The 12,083-nt window shown below is 39.1% G+C and overlaps 1 long non-coding RNA gene across 1 annotated transcript; it reads right to left on the reverse strand.

Moving 5' to 3' along the window:
- Nucleotides 1–2,948: 2,948 nt before the first annotated feature.
- On the reverse strand, nucleotides 2,949–8,164 carry LOC128784644 (uncharacterized). Its single transcript, XR_008429565.1, has 3 exons — nucleotides 8,075–8,164; nucleotides 6,473–6,565; nucleotides 2,949–3,445 (listed from the first exon to the last, which is right to left on the reverse strand). It is a non-coding gene; the product is annotated as an uncharacterized LOC128784644 (long non-coding RNA).
- Between the last annotated feature and the right edge of the window lie 3,919 nt (nucleotides 8,165–12,083).

The following is a 12,083-nucleotide window of genomic DNA, read 5'->3' on the forward strand; positions in this document are numbered from 1 at the left end:
TTAACAATCAAACTGAAAAAAAGTCTTCAAGATCAAATTCTCTGTAACAAATTTCCATTCATCGGTTCATGATCACCCTCTGTTCTAATTTCCTGCTGCAAGGTTTTTGTATGGATTACAAGACAACAAATAGTGAGGAACTGCAGTGATCGCTTTTTGGAATTACAGGAAATTAATTATCTGTTAAGCGGCTAAACAGTTGGGACTATCTGGTGTTCTTTGGTTCTTTATGTCTTTATATTTCCCTTTATACCTAAATACCTCAAACTGAATGAATGAAACTTTCCTAAGTTTCTCAACAATCAGAGAAAGATTTACTTTTATTATTTTTTTTTTTAGTTTTTCCTTCAGTTAAGAAAATAATTCCTCCGTGCCATAGTTTATCTGATTTCTGACAGAAGATTGCAAGTGTATCTGGCCCTGTGTGATTTCAAACTTTGGATTTATTATAGCTTCCTTTGAAATCAAGCATAATACAAAATCAATACATAACCTTTAATATTCATTACCCAACGTTGCCTAACTTCAATATACAAGTAGTTCAGTGAGATCCTCATCTAATCTCCAAAATCTTTTTGGATCACTGCACTATTCATCCAGGTTTATTTGTTTCCCTTGCTTTCAGTAACAGAAAACTCTCTTTGGGTTGAATGACAGCAGGGATAAACTCTTTATCAAGGTTCTTTCCTCTTTTATCCTTTGTATATAAAAGATAAATCCATAAATTGTTGCTTGGATTAAATCTTTAAGATTTGTGACAGACAGCTATGAATTTTTTAAAATATCCATCATTCTGAGTGGGTAAATACTCTTCAGTATCAAAGTAATCTTCTTCAGGCTTTTCTGTCAATAAACTTTATTGTTAGAAATTAAAAGCAAAAAGTAAAGGGGACATTTGGAAAACCCCCACAATTTAAAAAAATGTATTTTCTCAGTAGTATTCCAGAAACATCAGTAGCCCATAGCTACATAAGAAAGTCTCACAGATTAAAAACTAGCAATGAGTTCTTCACTAAAATATTAATAGGATCAAGGGACAAAAGGCCCTAACTTGGCCTCTATTCCAGGACAGTGAGTTGTTATTTTCAGAACAGGATATTGATTACATTGCCCAAAGGTCAGGTAGTCCTTACTTATTTCCTAAATCGACTGCAGAACTTCCTTACTCAAATTGGAAGCAATCTCATCTTTTTCTTGGGGCCTGATTGAGCAAAAAGCTTTTAAAAGCATTTAAGGAATACTTAAAATGTTAGAAAAAAAGCCCCCACAGACACAATATCTTTCTGTTTATCTAACATTGCTATAGGATGTTTAAAGGTAGTTGCCTGTGGCACTGCTGGTATCTGTAAATAAACAACTGAGGATGGAGATCTGGGCCATATAAACTTAACAGAGGTATTTGGCAGGAAAAGACACTTTCAGTTGAGCTGTAAAGGATAAATCTTGTTTGACCTTCCTTGATTCTCTGGTGGGTAGCTCTGAGTCACTGGGAGAAAGAGGCTGGAATTTAATTTTGATTGACAAATGGCCTTCCACTGAGGGAACCCTGCAAAGGGCCGAGAGAGGAACACCCCGTGTGAGCCAGCTGGGTTTGCATGTGGCAATCAGGATAACCAAAAAAGCAGATTAGAGGGGTGCACAAGTGCTCCAGACACTCAGATGAGGGTCCCAAAATATCCTGTGCCTGCTTCTAGGGAGCACTCAGACAGTGAGGTTTTGCTGGAGCCATCAGGTGTCCGACAGCAGGAGGGGAGGGAGAAGGCTGAGATCAGTTTGAAGGTGTTAAAACCCAGCAATTTCTCTGTCCCTCACATGCCCCTGAGTTCAGTTTGAAGGTTTCTGAACAGCAGTTTGTCTGTCCATCCTCTGTCCATGCCTGGAATGCTGCTGATGCTCAGCGTGACCTCCAGCAGGTGTAAAAGAGCAAAGGAGCGATGCTGACGTGGGTTTAGCACTGGGGAAAAGGAGTTTATCTGCAGAACTGAGTATGCATTTCTCACTGGGGGGAAAAAACCTCATGCCCACGTGGCTCACAGGATGTGGGTAACTTCGTTTTGGTAGGGCAGCTTGCAGGAATTATCCACCTGCTGTCATTCCTCCCCTTTATGGAATGTGCTGAAGCAAAGGATCATCTCCCAGGAGAGTTTCCTGTGAGCGTGTGAGTTTGCAACAGAAATTAATTCCTCTGTTGCAAGACACTTTTACAGGAACAATGCTGATAATGCCTTTATTTTCTACTGGGTTTGAGGTGTTTTCTTACAGTGTGAGATTTGATACAGCAAGGGGCAATATTGGAGCAGTGGAAGATGTCTGAGAAGGGACTTTTTTCTCTTGTATTTGTTTGTGTTTAGGTTAGTTTGTCTGTGTTTGCAGCTTTGCTATTTTATTTTCCAGGGTTTTTGAAGAGGGAGAAAAAGTCATCTCATTAAGGAGTTATGGAAGTCTCTGTGCTTTGCTTGACAGGTTTTCACACAGCAGCTTGAGTCCACCTAACTTCAGTGTGTCTTTAACATAAGTCATCCAAAGGGCTTCAGAAAGACATAAACCATTGAAAATACACAAAGTGCTGTTTTCCCACCAAACTTCAAACATAGCAGCTGTCCTCTGGCTTTTTTTTTTTTTTTTTTTTTTAATTCTGTGGATGCAGTGACTTGACAAGTTGCAATATGGATTTTATTAGTCTAGTTCGTATTTTGGTTTTTAACAATTATTTCAATAGCTATAGAAAAATATTTAACTTTATACTTTGCACATCTTTTTCCCCACTAAACTGCATAAAGAGAAAGGATGACCTATGATTGTCCATTGTCATTACATTCATTGTCCTTTCTTTTGTAGGAAACTGAAAAATGTTCTCTGTCCACCAGTTTTGAATTTATTTAAAGGGATATTTTTATTTAACAGCAATTTATATCCAGATTTCTCAGAGAAAACAGAAATTAGGGACACTGTTTATATACATACTAGCATAGAAGTAGTTTATGTCATTAGTGGCATTAATGGACATCCAGAACACAGAAGAAATCAGAACTGACAGTATTTCTCCTGATTTCTGTGGAAACGGTGGGGCTTTTCCTGAATAATTGCAGGGAAGGACTGACTTGAGTTTAGAGGTGGGTCATTCATCACATGAAGTGCCAGACCATAGAAAACATTTCCAGTGCAATTCGCAGCAGCTAAAATTGCTCCCGTAACAATTTCCCAAGTGCAGGGCGGGCTGCCCGTGCTGCAGCCAAGGAAAGCACACACCCAGGATTTGGTGGGATTCCATTTTAGTGGGGTTCCATTTTAGTGGAATGCTTGCTGGCAAAAGGGGCTGTTTGCTTTTAGAGGGAGGTCACCTCTCCACCGTGCTGAGCTGTCTGGATTTCCCACAGCCTCGCTCAGAGCAGGTCCTGCAGGGATGCTGGTGTGGAGGATGAGGAGTGTTCCAGCTGTGGGCTCGCTTTCAGAGGCAAAAGGGACACAAAACAAGCAGGGAGCAGTTAAAGCTGAGGTTATTTCTAGCACCAAAGTACAATAAGCAATGGTGTTTTGCCTCCTTCAAGAGGTGAAGCTGCAATTCAGTGGCCTGTGTTTGCACAGGAGTGCATTAACACATCTAAGGTAATTATACATTGCTAAATGCCCACCTAGGTTTGTACCCCCTCAGTTTTTTTAACTCAGTGGAAAATAGATAAATTTGATTTCACACCATTGGTGTGCATTGATTTTGGTGCAGCAGTGGAAAATCCAAAAGTTCAGTAGTACTTAAAGGTGTTGCTGCTGCTGTTTGATCTTTCCCTGAGTTACAAAGCTGGAAGGTTTGAAGAAGCAGCCCTTACAGACATCCTCAAGAACACACTTCACTAAGTCAAACCTGGGGCTTCAGCTTTGGTTAGGATTACATAAAAGGAAGGGATCCTTCCCTGTGAGGGTGGGCAGGCCCTGACAAAGGGTACCCAGAGAAGCTGGGGCTTCCCCTGGATCCCTGGAAGTGCCCAATGCCAGGATGGACAGGGCTTGGAGCAACCTGGGATGTGGAAGGTGTCCCTGCCACGGCAGGGGGTGGCACTGGTTGAGCTTCAGGTCCCTTCCAGCCCAAACCATTCTATGATTTTTGTGATTGAGCAGGCCTCTCTAAACTAGAAATTAGATTATTTACCCTTCACAGTACATAAACAGGAACAAATCCTTTGGAGTTGGTGCTAACTCATGAAGCAGACCCAGGGAAGTGATGGTTGTGCCTCTCCCCATGGGCAACTTGCTGCAATTTCTGGTTTAGTATCTCATCCTTCATAAACCTTGCAGCTACTTCTTGCTGTAGTGTTTTAACCCTAGCTGGGAATTAATGTTTATTAATTATTCTTCTCTGATCCAGTGAGGAATTCCATCCCATATCCTCTAGACCGACAAGCAGGGTCATTAAAACCTAATTGATTAAATGGACCTTTGAGATCTCCCAAATGAGAGCAAGGTGCCTGCACAACTTTGGGAATATGGTTTGCCCAGGATGTTGTTGTTTTCAACCTCAAGCCTACTTCAGCTCTCCCACATGGAGATAATTCCCCTTGTGGAAGGAACAGGTCCCTCCAAGTGAGTTCCTGATCCCACAAACCTGCTGATGTCAGCAATGCAGAGGCTCAGATTTATGTGGTGTATCTTCATGAGGTCAAGCACCAAGCAATTAAAGAAATTAACATAAAGAATGTGCCATTTTAGGAGGTGGACGGAAGTTTAATTATTTGGAAAAGGCCAAAATTTTATCCTAAACCCCTCTTCTTGAGCAGTTTGCATCAAAAACCACTTGGGCTGGTCTCCTCACTTCCATTGATAAAGGTTTAATCTCCTAGGAATCTGGGGCATTTTTATAATATTTTTATTGCCACTTTCTCTCTTCTAAGTTAGGAATAAACACAATAAGTTTGAGATATTGAAAAATGAAATTTAAAAATAAAAATCAAAATAATAGGGTTTTCCATCACCACTAAAGCTCAGAAATTTAATTTGATCTTTTGCCTTTACTGGGTCATTTATTTAGAGTTCTACACATGTATTGGCTTTCACTAAATGAATTCTGATGTTAATATTAATGCAAAGCATCTGCATGGGTCTTTCCACAATGCAACCTCAATTTTTCAATTCACACACCAAGTTTATTCTCCTTGCCAAAAATGACAGCTATTCCCTAAAATCACCAATGAAATTAAAGAAAACCATTTGCAAGACAAGAGAACAACAGCAAGATTAACAGCAAGATTTCTTGACAAATCCACTGCACTTTAAGACAAGCTGGTACATTTTCATTACTATCCTCTAGGGGAATGGTTTTAGTTTTGAACCAAAATCTTGGATTATTTTGTACTGATAAAAACTATGACTCCCTGCCCCACTTTAGAGAACACAGCAATTGTTCCAGTGCATTGTTGTTTGTTTTTTTTTTCCTCCACCTTTAGTGTTATTATAAAAATAAATAGATTTCTAAATTATTGTTTTAAGTCTACAAACCTATTTTCAGCCACTCCTGCACTGTCTTTTATTATCTGCCTCCTGTTGCCTTAGGCAACCTATTTTTGTATTCAGATCATAATACATCTTATCTAACTGTTTTCTTAAGGAACTTTTATGTGGCATCTGCTGGGCTGGAATGTCAAAAAAAAAAAAAAACCAAAAACAAAAACAAAAAAAAAAAAAAAAAAAAAAAAAAAAAAAAAAAAAAAAAAAAAAAAAAAAAAAAAAAAAAAAAAAAAAAAAACTTCTGCAAGAAGTGCCAACACTTATTCCATGCCTGTAGGGAATCTGTGTCTCTCTCTCTTTGGGGTGTTTTGGAACACAGCACCTGTGGATGCCATTTCCTGGGGTTTTCCTGTGTTCACTGTGCAGGTGAACTCTTAAAAATCTTTTACTCTGAGAGTCAACTTTTAAAATGTCACCCACTGCAGTTTCTTTCCTGATAATCCTCTGGGATCTGATCCAGCTATGCCACCACGCAGAAACCAAGTTTGACATCAATTTTATCAAGATATTTGGAAGAGCTGCAGGCACAAAATTTTTTTGCTGCTGAAATATTTTAAGTAGAGCATTCACACAGCAAAGAAAATAACAGCATTAGGCCACATTTTTCTTCTTTGGACAACATAACAGAGTATATTTGGGTCCCTGGATCCAGAATTTGTATAGTATTTGTCAATATCAGACAGGCTGGAAACAAAGCAATAAATTACAGAGTGTGATATGGAAAGAAAGAGGCTTTAGCACATTTCCTAATATTAGAAAATACAGTTCCAAATATTGAATTTAAATCAGCTCTAGGCAGCTCAAGTAATATCAGAGGTAATAAATATAATGAGTTGGTGTCTGCTAAAGCCATCAAGGCTGCAGCCTTAAAAACATAGAGTGTAAAAATATTCACATTTTTAGTCTTTCTTATTATATTCTGGGTGACATCATGATGTAGTGCATGGCTGCTGGATTAAGTGCTAATGGAACTTACTCCAAAAAGAGTCCAGCAATCTGCTTCTTCTTTAGTAAAGCTCACTCCAATCTATATTGAAGCAATATAAAGATTTGCAGGATGAGATTCCATCTGACAGAGAAAACAGAAAAGAAAGAGGAGGAAAAGAGGGTCACAACCTGAATTTAAAAATATAAAGAAAGTGATTCCCAGTAACACTGTGTGGAAAAGGGATAAAGGAGGAGCCATCCTACTGGAAAATGCTTTAACAAATTCTATGAATCTTCCACATTTTTAGGCCCATGCCTAATCAAGATGTTTTTTGTTTCTTTTTTTCTTTCAAATACCTTTTAAAGCGTGATTTGCATCCACTGAAGTTTTCATTCATCCAAGATTACGATATTCATACCACATAACTTCTCATTTTCAGCTGGCTCTTGTTCAAATATCAATTTTGCATCAAAGAAAAAAGGAAAGGAAAACAATCTTGTCCTTAGACATAGAGATTAAACACAGTTTTGGTGTTAGACAAGATGTTGCATTGCAGTTTTATTTCCTATTGAATTTCTTTCAAAAATGACCAAGTTAGGCCTCTGCCTTTACAGGACCAGGTCCCTGCCCTTGTAGAAGCATGTGAATTTATTTAATATGGATTTGAAATGCTGAATTAGTGTGGGTTCACAAGAGGATACAGAAACAGCTTTTTTGCACTGGTTTTGATTCACCTGGATTTTCAACAGGTTTGCATGAAATGCGGGGTTCAAAGCAAATTCGAGTGGTGCCTTCCACATTTGGTTTGGGTGAGATCCAGACCCATAAATCCTTCATCCTTTGTGGGGATGCTCTGCGAGGTGGGACACTCAGAACTCAGCCCAGCTCTTTGGAGAGCTCCTTTGAAGCAAGGCCAGCATTTAGGGCTGTAATTAAACCAGAATTGAGGCAGACTGAGGCAGAATTTGCATCCAGTCAAGAGCAGTTTGCAGGATCCTAGGAGGTGGTGTCAGGTCTTGCTGCTTCCTTCATTCCCAGTCTCCAGCAGGAGGAGGAATGAAGGAAGGAATCTCAGTGGTCTGATCCTCCCTGGTAAATGGAAATGGAAATGCACTTTCTCCCAGGCATCTTCTGACTGAACTTGGCTTAGAACAAAGGTCTTACACAGAAACTGATTAAATGGTTGCATCTGTTTGTGGATTTAATAAGGGATATCAGAGGAGAAGATAAAATCCTGGATGTAAATAAGACATTAAATTACTTTCCTTCCTTATTCCCTATCCTCTTGAGTTGTTGCTACAACAAAAATACCTCAGTATTTTTCAATGATAGACTTTTGATTTCAGGCCTCACCATTGCCCATCTCAGAATTAACATTTTCATTGCTCATGTACTGTGAGCACTTTTACCTGTCATGGTTAATATTGTTTTTGTACAATTAGAAATGAAAAAAAGGAGGGACTTTGTTCTGTAAAACTGTAGTGTGAAGTTCTGCCACTTATGATTGAATTACTTTAACAAATAGGTGTTCTTTTTGGGCTAGACCTTCCACTGACATAAATAAGAGTATAATTTCATGTGCCATATTCTTATTCAGCAAATATCCCCATTCCTTGCTTTAATTTCAACACCAGGTGAGCGTGCATGTACCTTTTTGCTGGATTTCATTTTAATTCTGCTCTATCCAGTGGAAGTCAAAAGGTATCCACTCACTTTTTCCAGGACACTGATCCATGTGCATGTTTTCTGTCTCAGCCCGTTTGAGATTTCCATCACCAGGAAGCTCCATGGCAACTCAGTGTGGAAACAGATGTGAGGTCACTCAGAGCCTATGGAGTGAAAGCTGAAGACAATGGAAAAAATTCTTTCAATGCACTCTGGCAATTGGTGCAGCTTCATATATAAAGTTTAAAAATCATTTCATGCAAAAGTTCACTAGAGTTAAATAGTTTCAGTCCAGCTTTTTTAGTGTGAAAATGTAGTGCTTCAGAGTACACCCCTCTCTCTAATCTTCCCTGTTTTTTCCTCCCTCTGGGATTCTACATTCATTTAAGAATCTTCCAAGTTCATTTAAGAATCTTCTTAGAGTGGCTTGTTTAGAAGTGAAGAGTTGGCTCCAGCCAGTTGCCTTCACTTAAAATGAAATGAGGAAATGTTTCAGAAGCAGTTCAGTCTTATTGACTATCAAAGAGAAAACAGGCCTTAAATCACACAAAGCCCTTTTCTAAAGAAGCTGTGCATTCTTTCATCATAAAGGTACTTTGAAGGCTTCAATGCAAGATGTCTTTCTGTTCAGAATATTCAGAAATGTAAAATGGGGTTTTAATGTTAGCACTCTTTAAGTCTGTGAGTCACATGTCAGCACCTCCTTTACATCCTATGTGGTGGCCAACGAACCTAATTCCCACCTGCAGCAGGATTTCATTTCCTAAAATTCAATTTTTACGCAAAGGGAATCTGAGTTTAAATTTAAATTTTAGTGTTAGGTGCGTTCTTGTGCCTATATGTTAAACTGCCTGTACAGAAAATACTAACATTTGCTTATCTGCAGTTTCAACATAAATATCAGTGATTTTCTCTTTTTTCTGGGATGCTTTGATATATGATGAGGCTTTTTTTCACCTGAGGTTACAGGTGTGTTTACATAAAATCTTTGGGAACTTTAAAAACTTTTAAGCAAAATCAAACACCTGTGTTCTTTAAGCCAAATAAGGTGTCAATTTTATGAGTAAAGGTTTGGATTTTAGATTCAAAAAAGAGTGTTGTAGGTCAATAAGGAAGGAATATTTGTATCTGATTGAAATTTATTGAGAGCAAAAGCACCAGGAGAAGTTTTTTGCCCTAAAGGGTGCAACAGGCATTGTTATTGAATCTAACTGTTCATGCTAGAGACAGCCAGCTCCTCTCAAAAGAAACTTCACTGTGAATATCTGACATATTATTGCTTCTAGTCCCTCTGAGACCTTGCCAGAGCCCCTAAATGTGGTGTTTGTGGTCCCCACAAAGGTTTATTTCCTCTTCATTGACATTCCAAAAAGGGAAAATTGTTGTCACATTCATCGTGGCTGTAAGCAATAGTAAAAATTGCCATTCTCACCTTGTTTTTGAAAGAGGAATTGTCCTGTAAGGCACAGAGGCTTTTCCTCCAGGAGCTGTTTCAGGAGGTGGCTGCTCCAAGTCTGCACATCATCCCTAACATCAGTGCAGAAGGACAGGACTGTAAGGGCCTCCTTGCACTCCACCACCTCCTAATGCTGAAAAAATAGCAGAAATAAAGGAGTTTCAGTGCTTTGTGTGGGATGGGCCCTCTACCCAGCACAGAGGCAATGGCAAAGGAGCTGCCCAGCTTTCCACTCCTGTTTCTACCAGCTACAGGTAATACTTTGAGAGCCCTCAGAAAAGTCTGGAATTAGAGGAAATTAGTGATGTGTAAGGTGAAAACATTTAGAAGAACTGTGACTAAGACAGATCAAAAGCAGTTATGTAAAACCAGAACAAATATCCCTGGGGTTTTGTCCCTGTGGAGTCAGCTGGGGGACGTTGATTTCTTAGAAACTGTCCCTATATCCCATCTGTATTCAAACAAACTTAAAGGCTGTACAACAAAAATAAACTTAAAGACCTGGCAAAAGAGTGCCTTAAAGGACTTCTCGTGGCAAGGTGAGGATTCTGCAAAAGTGCTAAAAGCAGCCCCTGACTCCTCCTCTTAAGTTCCCCTGCACAAATAAGGATGAGCCCAGACTGAAATCCCTGTAGCAATTGGAGTGTGAGGTAATGGAAAGGAACAGATTCTTTTGTAAAAATGTGAAGCTTCTGTAACAGCTCCAGAAAGCTCTGAATTAGCTGCTGGATGTTTCAGAAATGTCCACATGTACCCAATATTGTCAGGCTCTCGTGCTTGTGAATAGACTTCCTAAAGCCTCAGCTGTTTATGCTTTCCATGAATGGCAAACAAATGTGCAGCTCTGTTACCCTGAGGTCCGAGGCTGGGCTGAGCTGCTCAAAACGTCCTGAGCAGGGAACTGTGTAGGAAAGTTGTGAAAATCCTGGGAATAGATGGACAGCTTCATTTCCTTGCAGAATAGGCTTCAAAATACGTAATGGAGATTCAGGATGATTCCTGTTCAGTGTTCAGAAAGGGCTTGGGAAGACACAACTGTTAGAGAGCATCATCTGCAAAGGACTGGGGGAAAACACCCACTATATTTATGGAAAACATTTCATTCAGTTTCAGTCTTTAAGGAGTGTGGGGATCTGAGCATGGATTTCTCAGTCCTGGGCCCCACAGGGCTGAGGAAAACACTGAAGATTTTGTACAGCAAAAATAAAACAGAGCAGTTTTGCTTCTTCAGATTTAGACTTGCACTCCTTCTTCTTCTTCCTTGTTTTGGAAAGATGCTGTAGACACCCATGTAACTAATGAAGTGCTGTCTGCTACTGAAATTGCCCTTTGCTTCCTCTGTCAAACTCTTTTATATTCAAAACTTTGTTGATGCTATTCTGGTGTCAGATGTGCAGGTTTCTATGTAAAATGTTTTGTTTCATGAGCTTATGCAGGAATACAAGAAAAAGGATGGCATACAATTGCTAGGAGGATAAAGGAATTATCTCCTGAGATTAAAAGAATGTGCTAGTATAATTTTCATTGAGAAAAAATGTTGGTTTTTTTCCCTGTTTAAGAATGAAACCCCAAAGTTTTACAAAGTTGGACTATCCCTGTGAGAGTGCTTTGGTCTTGATTTGTTGGTGAAGTTGTTTTGCTGTGCCATGTGCATGAAAATCCTGTTTCTTGTGATTTTCATAGATGAAATGTACTTGCTGTCTGTAAATCATTAAACCACCAAAAGCAGAGATTTGTCAGTTTGCAGACTCAGGAAGCCCAACTGAATTTATGAATTTATACTGATTCTGAACTCATTTTACCAGAAAATAATTGTTATCCCAGTCAACATGGACAGGTTTCTTGACTCAAAATTGTCAAATACAAATGCAGACTGGCCATAAAATGGAAAGTGAAAGCATTTTCAGCATTCTGGAGAGTTTAGCAATGGCTTTTATTCCTTCATCAGCCTGGCACCAGAGAGCACCAAATGATGTAATGAAGGCTTGAGGAGGGGAAAAAAAAAAAGAATAAAATCATTGTGGAATCTGTACAACTGTTTAAGCCATTTGCCCACTACAGTTCAACAACAACAACAAGAGAAAAACAGCTACTTAGGATCTATGGAGTGGTGATTTTTTCTATTTATTCTGTTTCTGCCACTCTCTCTCCCCTCCCACCACCTCTTTCTCTATTTCTCTCTTTCTCTCTCTCTCAGTCTTTCATATTTACTATTAAAAAAAAATCCACACTATTGACTTCATTTGCACCTTAATTCAAGCAGAGACACCTCTTTAAAAACCTTAAGAAGTACACATCTAAATAGTAAAAATTAGCAACACTGATGGCAGGCCAAAACCTTCCCCTCACATTTTACACATGGACAGCCTCTATTGTTTCTTCTTCCTGAAGGCTCTTCTTATACATTGGGAAAGAATTGCAATCCTATTAATACCCATTGCCATTGACTGAGCAGTTCTGTGCTTGAACTGGTGACTCAGACATACAATATTTATTTGTCCATGTTGACACCAAATATTTGCTCTGGTAGCCAAGAGA

The sequence above is a fragment of the Vidua chalybeata genome, chromosome 2 (genome assembly GCF_026979565.1).
Source record: "Vidua chalybeata isolate OUT-0048 chromosome 2, bVidCha1 merged haplotype, whole genome shotgun sequence".
NCBI classification, from domain to species: Eukaryota; Metazoa; Chordata; class Aves; order Passeriformes; family Viduidae; genus Vidua; species Vidua chalybeata.